The 12078-nt window shown below is 42.3% G+C and overlaps 1 protein-coding gene across 7 annotated transcripts in view; it reads left to right on the top strand.

Moving 5' to 3' along the window:
* CARMIL1 (capping protein regulator and myosin 1 linker 1) overlaps positions 1–12078 on the top strand; it is a 202554-nt gene that overhangs the window by 77834 nt on the left and 112642 nt on the right. The window lies entirely within an intron of this gene.

Here is a 12078-nt window from a genome sequence, read left to right as displayed (position 1 = left end):
AGTTTGAGGTAAAAAGACAGTTTTATTTATTCTTTTAAGTACATTGGGTAGTGCCCTAGCTTGATCAAAATAACATCCCCTGGAGCTTCCTTGCTCAGCGTGAGGTAGATATAAATAGAGTGTCCTGTTGGTTCCTTCTCCCTTACCTCTACTTTAAGAAAAATTTGCACCTGGGGGCAGAAGATCTCTTTATTTATTTTCTAACAAATGGCCAACAGGAAATAGTGGCCCTTTCAGGATTACTGGGAACTCTGCAATGTGATGGAGTTTTGAAAGTCAAAATGCCTCTACAGACATGTTGACATGGGTACTTTCTTCTTGTCTTCATTTCTTAGTGCATTTTCTGTGTAAGAAATGCTAGGATTTAAGAAAGGGAGAGAGAAGACATCTCTATCCAGTCTGTGCAAGAAAATAAAAAATGTTGGTGTAGACAAATAGAGTGATCACAGGACCCCGACCTAGAAGAAACAGAAGGTAGAACAAGGCAGTGGGGTTTTTGTTTCCATGTTTCCAGTGTTGTAGAAGGTCTTGGGGTTGTATTTTACTGACATCACTGATGGTGCTATCTGAATAACGGCGTTAATAGTTCGGTAATGTAAGAGTTTGTGTGTGGGTGGAGTTCAAATCTTCAATGTATCTGGTGCTTTGCTGGGTACAATTTTCTGCAAACCAGTTAATAAGACCATGGATTGTCCATAGACTGTGGATCTTCCATCCACGGTGCGTTTGGAAGCTGATGTGTGTAATTCAAAGGCTTTTAAAATTTATTATTTTTAAAATTCAATTTTTATTTGGGCAATATTTCTCTCTTGATGGAAAGATCAAAGCTCAACAACAACAAAAATGTTTAGAATTTTAGACAGGATCTTGAGAAGAGAAAAAATTAAGTGGTTTGAGAAGTCATAACTTACATATATTGATCAACAATTTAGACAGCTTGAATGAATTATCATTTTCTTTCTGACTTGTGTGAGAAGATGAACAAAATTGACTGAGTCAAGTTTGTTAATTGATGGATGATTTATAAATCCAGCAATAGCTGATCAATGGTATTGAGAATTTTGTTAGGCTAATGATAGTTACATTAGAAGCAAATTTAGCTAAATTGGTGTGTGTATCTTAGTACCACTCTTTATAACTGGTGTAAACTTAAACTTGCAATTGCAGGCATTGGTCTTGAAGGTGGAGATGGATTGTTTGTAAATCAAACTATAGCTTTACTCAGGAGGTCTTGTTCTACCTAAACTAAGTATAAAAATCACACCTGAAAATAAAATATGACAAGAAAAGGCATCAGTAGCAACTGGATGGCCTCCACAGTAAAAAATGAACATTTGCAGTAGTTGGTTTGAAGGGAAAGCATTTCCACATTATTGTGGAATATTGTTACCAACATTTGGTTTTGGTCTTGCAGTTAAGAAACCCCATTCACCAGCATTAAGAATCAAAGAAACCTCAACTTGGAAGTGAAAAAAAAGGGGGGGGGGTGGGTAATAACAGCAATACTTATGATTCTTGTCTGGTTTTCTCTCACTTACATTGGCTTTGAAGCTACGATGATAACATGCTGGGGTTAAAGTTGTGTTCAAAGGTTCTCTGTAGTGGGCTGATGGCCTTTGTGGTTTTGTTGTTGTTTCGTTTTGTGTTTTTTACACCAGTGGTTTAGTTAACTGTGTACCTCAGGAACAAAGAAAAGACACAAATGGTGCGTGTAAATGTCCCATGTCAGAGTTGTAAAAAAAGTAAAGCGTTGAAAAAAGCACATGAAGTTTTGTCTATTGAGTGTTGAATTTCATGTGAACGCTTCCCAGCTTTATTGAAAGCAATACCTCTCCCGTAGTAGGAGAAACAGCATCTTTAGCCATATTATTGAACAGGCAGCAAAAACAGTCCTAGGGATCGTGTGCTTAAAGTTTTATAGATCCTGGCTCCTTGGAGTTTTGTCTGTATGAATTCGCTGTTTTCATCATTAGTGGAGCTGTGTCAATAGCAGGAGTGTGTTGTTTGGAAAAACAGGAGCCTAGAAAGGGCAGGCTATAAATTGTCAGGATGCCTTGTCACTTGTGTTGTCATCTTCCAGGAAGCCATGAGTTTCCTAGCTTGTATCTCAAAAACCAGGATGACTTCAAGCAGGGCAGAGCTCGCTCTCACTTAGAAGACCATGGATGGGAGTTTCTAGACAGTTAGCTCGTCTAGAGCACCGTGCTCCTGTGGCTCTACTGCTGTTGGTTGGTAGCTGAGCTGTCTCATTCAGCTAACCTAGGTCTGTTGGGATCACTGACTTGCCCGCAGGCGAGGCTGGCCTGTGGTTGTGCTGGGCCCATCCTGTGGCACTGGTGGCACACGGGGCCTAGGCTGGGGGAGCTGCTCCCACCTCAGCTGGGCTCAGTGGCCGCAGCGCAAACCCTGCCGCTGAGCCAGGCGGGTCCTGACCCTCACCTCTTTTCTGTGGTCTCGTGTCAGCTTTTTAATTACCGCTTTTGAATCCCTGCTGTCTACCCTGGATTGATTTTAGGGTGCGTGCAGGAGCGATCTCTTGAAATTAGCATCTGACATGCAGGAAGCAAGCCGGGAAGGATCTAGTTCTCCTTACACTTCTGTTTCTTGTACTGACAGGGCGAGTCTGTGGTTTAAGGCTGCTGTAGTGAAGTAAGCTTTTAAAATAAATAGCTCTCTTCTTGTTCGAGACTCTTGTGCCATGGTTTTGAAATGAACAATGATTAAGAAGCATCAAGCATGTGGCTCATGGCTTACAGAACCAAAACTCCTCACCCACAGAAGTGATCTTACAGACAGTTTGACGTAGAAGGCCTTTGCATCGGAGTCTTGTGGAGATTTTATTGAAAGAAAGCTGGTATTTTTTTTTCTGATTTTTTTTTTTTTAATTTCAGAGGCAAAGGTAATTTATAAAGCATTAGTGTCCTCTGTATAGCCGGCAGAGCTGGCTCTGGTGATTTTTTTGGGTAACAAGCATAATACCTTCTACTTGACTTCTAAGGTCAAAGAGCAGAATTATTTGTTGCTTTTACATTTGATGTATTGTAATTTTAAAGTTTTAGAGTGGTTTCTGCCACTTTTGGAGGTTTAATCTCCATTTGGCCGTTATAAGTCAATGTTCTTCCAAAATAAATAGGGATATTTTGTTATTACATGCATCTTGTCAGGTTAATGTACTCTATAAGAATCTGTATGAATAAAGCACTGGTAACGTGTGACACATTTAAGAAAAATCCTTACAAAAGTAGAAAGCATTAAAATATCTTTTATGTGGGACAGGAACATACTCATTTTTGATAATAAACACTTAGATAATTGACGTATATGGCTTTTAAAAATGAGTACATATAATAATAACCCTGGGACAACAGTTACTTAGAGGTTTTTGCCCAGTCCATGCAGTGAATGCTTCTCAGGCAGACAGGGCAGTGTATCTGTGGGGACTGGGGTGAAACCCTGCAAGCAGTTTTTGTAGGACGTTGGAGGCAAAATTGCTTTTCTGGAATGTGGCAATTCCTGAATTTCCGTCTAGCTGGAAGAAAATGCATTCAGCTGTGTCACTGCCTGAATCTGCAAACCTAGCCTCCAGGTTTCCTGCTCGCAGATTTCTAAACTATTACGTGCAGAGCTGAGCGCAGGTGGAGGGAGTGCGAACTGGGATTCATCTGACTGGTGCAGAATTTCATAAGAAAGAAACTCTTCTGTATGACAGCGTGCCCGTACAACAGGGCTGGACCTATGTGGGGGCAGTGGGGCCATTGCTCATACCTGTTTTTTATGGCTGCTGTGCATGTAAGGGTGACAGGTCTGCCAAAGGAGCTTTTGTGTTTTCCTCAGGAAGCGCCAGTTACTAACTGGCCAAGCTGCTGGGTGAGTGCAGTCAGCACTGGTTCAGCCAGCAGAGGATGCCTCAGCCGTCATCAGTTCCCAGGGGTTAAAAATAAGGTCCCAGAGCTGTGGGAAAGCTGTTGTGTGAGGGGATGGCAATGGGCAGTGAGAGGGATGGGACCCTGCTAGTTCTGCTTTCCCGTGGAGGGAGAGGGAGTAGTTCCTTCTCTTCCCATTTCTGGAAGGCACGTTTAAGCTCTAAAATAAATGATTTCTTTAGCAGAGGGGAAATGTGACACCCTAGGAATAAACTAGCTCTAAAATGATTTTCTTAAAAGATGTGAAACAGTTTAACAAAAATCCAGGTTTGGGGGTTGGGAGTATAGTGGCGGCTTTTAAGGCTTTTAAACCACCAAGCGTCTGGTTCCAGCACTAAGCACCATTCCTCCCTTGAGACACTGAAAGTCTTAAGATGCCAATATAAAAAGAGATGAAGATTTGCAGCATACCTCAGATGATTAAGGATGGAGTGGCTGTCATAGTCATTTTAGTGCCAATGTGTACTTTGTATTATACAGAAGGAAAAAGGGTTCTGTGGAGAAGCAAAAGCAGGAAAAAGAAATCAGAGTGCACCTGAGGACTGCATTGAAGCTGCTGAAGTGATGTAGAGGAGCAGATCCTCAGTAACCCCCCCTGGAGATGCTCAGGAAGAGGGTGTTGGCTTGCACACTCAGCACTGGCTGCTTTAGGAAAGAGCTGTCTTGGCTTGGAGGTTTTCCACCCATTGGTTTGGTTTTGTATTTCAGTTTGCCTGGGATATTGAGGGGTGGGATTTAATTCTACAGATTTATTAAACAGACATCTTTTACTGTCCCTTAATTCTTGCTACTATCCAAGATTAAGGTTGTTGAGACTGCGGTTTATGGCACTGGGTACTGAGGAAAATTGTTTTACCGTGCTTGTTTGTTTTACTTTTGGGAAGTGTGGCTTACAGTCTAAATAGAACATAGTTTACAATCTAAAATATATTTTAATATTAAGTGGAGCTAAGTGCACTTCACTAATTGAATCTTCATATAATTGTTGATAACTAAAAGCCAAATGCAAATGGTTATGGAAGAGTTTCTTATAAAATGCTTGCATTGTGGATCAAATTGCAATTCTCCTGTCCCTGAAGTTTTCTGTTTTGTTTTCTGATCTTTAACATTTTTCATAGGGGTTGTGTATAGCATGCTTACAAAGAGAGCAACCCTCTCTCCAAAGAACCCCGTTTGCAAAATATTTAATATGGCATTTCTGCAAGATGAAATTAAAGAAGATAAGAATAAAAGTACTGCAGAAGCAAAATCTATTTCCAGCTTCCTCTGCATAGAAACAGCATCATATGCAGCCCATCAAACTGCTTCCAGTCTTATCTGCTGTCCATTAACCCAGAAAGAGACTCAGGATGAGAAGAAGGGTGTACAGACATTTGTGTTGTTCAGTCCCTTATATTTTCAGAGGCTTAAACCGAAAGCAGGTGCTCAAAAGTGCACAAGGAAACTTGCTGTTAATGCCGGGGGTAGGTAGTGTTAGGGTTTTTCAGAAGAGAAAATGCGCTCTTCTTATGATGGAAAGAAATAATGCCAGAGCATAAAAATGTTTACACAGAAGATGCTGGAGTCCAGGGTCTTCTGAGTTACATGTCACCTGCATGTTTTTTTTACCTACTATTTAAAATGAGTACTGGGGGCGTGGATGTTGTGGAAGGCTAATATGTGGGAAATGTGTTCTGGTACACAGTGCTTTGCAAGGCGCACCTCAGCAGTGAATCTGTTTTGTCTGTGTATAGAGGTGAGCGAAAGTGGAAAAAAAAATCTAAAATGAACATATATTCACACTAATGTGCTAGAGAGCTATTCGTGTGTAACAGAGACACAGAAGGAAAACCCCTTTCGGATTATATGGCTCACTGGTAAGTTAAAAAGTAACGTGTGTTATTCCCCCCTTCTCTGTGCCAGCTGTGGAGCAAAATGCTGCAGCTCTCCGTTTCCTGTTTTCGTGGCTCAGAGCAGGCTGTGTGGTGAGAGGAACAGCAGGGAAGTTTTGCAGTCTGTAGGGGTTGCCTTGGCTCCAGCGCTGGGTATTGGACATTGCTCACAACGTGGTGAAAATTCGTGTCATGACTGCGTGAGCAGCTCTGCAGTTAGTGAAAACGGTAGGATACAATACCAAAGTCGCGAGTGCACGTCGGGGCGTCCAGTCTGCACCACTGGTGAGCACAACCCAAGCTGCTTCACTGACCCTGGCTGCCCTTGGGGTGCTCCCGTTGCTGCCATTGCTAGAATCTGCCCAAAGGTGTGAGCCTGTCTCAGCATCTTCTGGGATCTCACCTGTACCAGGGTAGCGAGGTCAGTTACACATTGCAGACAGGGTTACATGAAATATATGAGTGTCTATATTTATTTGTTCTCCAGGTGTTAAAGAAGCACCCTTTACAAATCATTCTCAAAGCTAGGATGCTGCCTAAAGGTGATAATAGTAGAGTTGTTACAGCTGTACAAGGTAATGAAAAAAATGTTGTGGCCAGGAGACCTTGTTTTAAGTTGCTGACAAACCTCCATGCCCCATTGTTTCCTCTCTCAGGCCAGAATTAGCGGCGGTTTGTTTCAAGCTTCTCTTTCAAGCTTTGCTACTTATTTTGCCTTTTTGTTTATTTGCATTCAAGCCTCGTTTTGTCAGCTTTAAAATAAGGGTGTATTTTTTAACCTCTTCTTCTGAGGAGGGCTTGTTCATTGTTGCCTCTGAAGTAGAAACTATTCTGGATATTGGAACAGCTCTCCAATAGCTTAGTAAGCATTTCTATTTAAATAGGTCTACTGTAACTTAGCCTGAAAGGTAAATTTGAATGAAGCACTCCATTGTGCCATCTTGTGGTGTTCCCTGTCTTGTTCTGTAAATTAATTTGAAACATGCTTCACTTCTGAAACACAGTGGATTTGTTACCAGCAGTTCTGACATCTGACCCCACTTTTTTTCTGTAAAAACCCATTTCAACTAACAACCGTTCTCCATACCATCCTTTGCTGTCCAGAAAATATGAACAGAAGGAAAACTGATGGGCCATAACAGAACAGCTTTCAGTTTTTAACGCAGTGCTACAGTAGTGAAGAGCAGTGAAGATTTGTGCCCTGTACAGAGTGCCTGAGGTTTCCTTACCGAGGGGCTGCTCTGGGGTATGTTTTGCACAGTTATTTGGGCAGCTACACAGGCATCAATGCTGTAGACAAACCGCGTGAGTATGTTCAACACAGCTGAGGTGGACTGAAGGAGGGAGGAATTGTGGTGTTTGCAAGTGAATGCTAAGAGGTAAATGTCAAGAACACGTGCTCCGGATGTTCCCCAGCTCAGAAAAACCTCTGTAGTGCTGCTGGATAAATGAGTACATCCTTGGAACAAGAGCAGATAAGGTTTGTCAATGCTTTATCCTAGATGACACTTTAAAAGTAGCCAAACCCAAATGATGAGAGCTTGGAGGACTTGGAGCACTGCGGGTGAAGGTGGTGCTGCCGACAGCCCCTGGGACAGCCTCGAGCTGAGCTGCTCCGCTGGAGCCAGCGCTCCAAAGAGGAGCCCATTGCGGGCACAGGGAAACCATCCCTGAAGTAACACACGTGTTCCCTTAGAGCCTGAACTAGCCAGCCCTCCAGAAAGGCCTCCAGGATGTCTGCTAGCCTGTTCGTACAGGGAGACACGGTGCTTTTAGCAGAAATTGCCTTGGTCGAAACTAGCTCAAATCTCTCTCGAATCCCTCTGACACAGTGCTGGAAAGGGCCTTTTATCTGATCGAACTCCGGTCGCTTCGGGATGGAGGCATTTACAAAGTCAGACATGCAGCACAGGAAATGAACAGGCCATCCTAGAGGGACCGAAAGAGACTGGATGGCCTAACACGTATTGATTCGTCCATATATTAACAAAACAAAACGTATATTAGTGCTGCTGCTTTACTTCATGTTATTATGTATGCATTAGATATTGAACCAGTAGCGGTAATGGAGAGCTTCTGATAGAAATCATAGAGCAGCTAGTAAGCATGGAAACTGGAAAAATAATCACATCTGGGATAATTATGATAATGAATAATGACAAAAACAGGGATGGTGTAACTGCGAAGTATATAAAAAATATTGACTGTCTTCTGGATTTCAAGGAATTCTCTAAATGATGTATTTCTAAATAAGGAAGCCTGTCACAAATGCTTCTTTCATGAAGTAAATTGTGATGGAAGAGACTGAAGCAGTTTGAGGCTGACAAAATGGCAAATGTTAGGGGGAAAAGGATCTGAAGGCATCAGAGAGTGTATTTTAAGAGGTAAAACTGCAACATTTGATCAGAAAATTAGAAAGGTTTTTTTAGATGTCTGTCAATCAGTTTTCTGCAAGAGAAAAGAAGTTGGCTTTTATTTTTTTACTTATTTATTCATAAACATTTCAGCAAATGGCAGTTTCCAACCATGGGGTGAATGGGGTTAGCATCACGCCCCTTCCCATGGCCAGTGAAGTGCAGGGGTTGTTTCATGTTGTTTTATTTCATCACAAAGCCGTGTATATGGTCACTGTGTACATCATCATTGAGTTTTCCAGAACTCTTTATTCCAATGCATTTTGAGAAGCCTAGTGGTTTTTAAAAGATTTGTTTCATTTGCTCGAGAATTTGAAACCACTTTAAATATAGATGAGGTTGCTGGATTTGCTGTGGTCTGTCTGGCAAAACAGATGCATTAGAGCAACTAACGACCTTCCCAAGACTGATGGACAGGTAGTCTGCTGGGTTAATCCAGTGCAGCCCTGGTAATTAAACTTACAGTGCCAAAATATGGCTAGAATTTGTCAATAAATCTCAAGATGCATCTGTGTATTTGTTCTGTTGATGCACTCACTGAGGATCTGTGTTCAAACTGTATTTACTGAAGCAAATTATTTTTTCTGGTAAATAAAAGTTGACCTTGTAGGCCATGAATCTCTGCAGAAATAATTTGCAGGATATGTTTTTGGTGAATGTTTCAAAATTAATTTTCAATTTTAACTTATTTCCTATACATTTAGAGGTGGAGTGAGTGTCTCAGAGTTGAGAATGATAAAAACAGTAAGAAATCGTCAACTTTTGGGTGTCTGCGTGTGAGTAGGAGTCATTTAACATTCAAATAATGATTCTGCTTTGTGCTTAAAAAAAGGCAGAGTAGGAAGACAGACTGAAGCGACTGCACACTAAATATACTTCTCCTTTATCGTCCCTTTCACGCAGCAGCAGCCTGGGTGTGCTTGCTTGCTTCGATCCCTGTCACATCAGTCACTTACAAGTCTTTGGGCATACAGGTGTGTTAGAGAATCAGTCCTTACACTGCATATGTTTATATTTTGACAGGATCTTTTAACTTTATTAATGATCGAATACCGCTTGTGACCAAACAATATGGTTATGGAGGAATGGGGTCGCAGCTTGGTGAGCCGAACACGTGAATGTTTCCTTATCTGAAGGAAAAGGAGATTAAACACCGTGCCTGGCCAATGCTTCTGGCACAGCCTAAGCAAGGGCATGCTTTGTGCTGCTGCTGGATAAGTGTTCCTCTGAGCGACTGTTTTTTGACGTGACTTTGACCAAGACACTCTTTCTCTTGTAATTAAGGTGCCTCAAGTGCCAAATAAGCATAATGGTAGCAGAATCCTCTTAGTAAAATGCTTGAGAACTGCTGGAGAGTAGCTAGGGGCTACCTTTTGCTTTTTATTTTCTTTATGGGAAGAAATTAAAAACTCCAGGAAATCTAGAATCTAGCTATTCATAAAACCCAGCACCGCTGGATACTTTGGAAAGCCCTAGACAATTATGCAATTAAGCACACATTCATTATTCATGTTAGAGGAATGCATGGAGACCTGGGACTTCGTTCGCAAAATAACTCTGTGCTTCGATGGGGACGTGAACGGTGAGTGTGAAAACACCTCCGGTGCCTCCGCATTTGGCGCCAGCATTGCATTTCACAGAGTGGGAAGAGGGGGCGATGCATTCTTGTAAGCAGTCCACAATATGTGTTGTGTTGCCCTTGCAAGCAGTATCGATATTGCAGAGCCCTGCTCACAGAGAAAGGGGCGAGCCGGGATCTTGATAGTCGCTATTTGTGTGCTGCAGCCGGATCAAGGAGAAAAAGGGCACCAAAAACTGGTAATGCTTCTCAGCTTATCAGAAGAGCCTGAAGCGGCTTTGGGGTAGAGGCTACTGTGTTTCCAAACATGAACAAACATGTTGATGTTAAAATGCAGATGTTGCATAAAATTGTGAAAAAAAGACGGAAGAAAGAGAGAGCAGTGAACTAATGCTGATCCTGTCAAAGGTCAGTATACATATTCATGGCTTTTAGCAGCTGAAATCGTGATAAATGCCAGGCCTCCTCTTGGCCAATTCTACCATTTTTGAAAGAAGCCTGGTGCTGCTGTTGTCAAAATGGGACGTTAATTTTGCAGTAGTAGTTGACCTTGTCTCTGATTGACCTCATGCAAAAATCAAACTCTTAACTTGCTTCTGACAGTCCCAAGCGTGAAAACTGTAGAAATCCCAGTGTTACTGGATGAAAGGGCTCAGGCTGCTTTTGTACAGTTTTATTGCTCAAGAATTGTTTATGGGATGAATAAAAGTCATCATCCTACAGCAGTTCTCTGTCTGTAAATACATCTTCTTAAGGCAAATAGGTGCTTGGCTTTGGCAGGATCACTGTGGGAGTCTCGGTGCATCCAATACATGGGGATGCGCTGACGTATGCTCTGTTGGAACATCCTTTTCCAACATTAACCGTGTTACAGCCTTCTGGTTACCTGGTTTGCATTTACCTCTGCTACTTGGGCTGATCACATTTATTGTAATCATGTTAAAGGGAGCCTTTGTAAGCAGCACTATCTAACACAACGGTGTGACTGGGGGTTTAATCCTTCCCAGAGATACCCAGGAGCGTTGCATGCAAATACTGTGGGCAGCTGTCCTTAGGAAGGGCAGTGAAAGAGTGGAAGGAATCCAGGTTTTATTCTGTGAGACCTTTCCCCATCCTTTGTGTGCCGGATTGTGGAGGAGTGCTCGTGATCGTGCAGCTTGAACGTGAGCAGGACAGAATTTTTCTCTCCCCAAAGTGAGTGCAAGGGGACGAGGCCGGTCTGTCTGGTAGGGTCGGGATGCTCCAACACCCTGGGTTGCAGCAGAGGAGTGCCAGACAGCAAAATGGGACTTTAGGTGGTGGATGGGTGTTGCAGGAGGTAAGGATTACTCTTCCACAGCAGCGTGGCCAAAACTTAGTTTGAACTGGAGCACTGTCTCTGTTCACTTCAGCTCTGAGAGATTCTGCTAACATCAAACAGTATGTGGCGGTGTTCGTGCTCTGAGGTTTTAGCAAGATATGGTATGTTACTGTAAAAAAAAAAAAAGGATACTGGGTTCTAGATGTAAAATCCACCAGGAGCCGATGTGAACAATACAAAGCACCCAGGCTCCCTTGCTTACCTCCAGGTTTCACCCTGGCATTGTCCCGTCCCTGCTGCACTGCTCCTGCCATGCTGCCGCCCTGCTGTCATCTGCTGGCACCATTTCCTGCTGTAATGCAGGTTAGCTGAGATACAGAGGTTCAAATCCAAACTTGAAAGCGTCTAAAGCATGTTAGGAGCTGGGTGCTGAGTGGGACATGTGTTGTGTTAACCTCTGTGTACGGAGAGAAATGTTTATCTAGCACGACTGGACGTAGCAGGTCCCAGCTCTGTGAAAATCTCTACATGTGCTGTGGGGGTTTTGATCTTCTGCATGTGTGAATCTAGATCTGAAAACTGGGATCTTTTATTTTTTTTGGCTGGAAAAAATGTAGGCAACAATAACTAATTCCATAGGTGGGTAAATCAGAAGCTGTGCTGTGGTTTTGCAAAGTGATTCATTGCTCTTGCGAGGCTTTAGATCTGTGCGTGGAAATTGAAGTGGTACTTCTATATATCATTATATTTCGATTGGCAATAACTTCTAAAATATTTCAGTCTCATTGTGTTTTCTCCCCAGAGTCACTGTTCTCAATAATCTAATCACGTTTTTCCATTGTCCTTGCCAGAGAAGAAATGCAGTTGGTGTCACTGAGAAATCTTTGCATTGTCATTCTAGAAATGCACTCTGTGTATCCAAAGGAAAATATTTGCATATAGTCTCTTATATTACTAACATCGTGTTTATGTTGCATATTTTGGTCACATT

Source organism: Anser brachyrhynchus (assembly GCF_964034855.1).
Source record: "Anser brachyrhynchus genome assembly, chromosome: 2".
NCBI lineage: Eukaryota > Metazoa > Chordata > Aves > Anseriformes > Anatidae > Anser > Anser brachyrhynchus.
The sequence above is the reverse complement of the archived record's forward strand: the minus strand, read 5'-3'. Positions and strand labels throughout refer to the sequence as shown.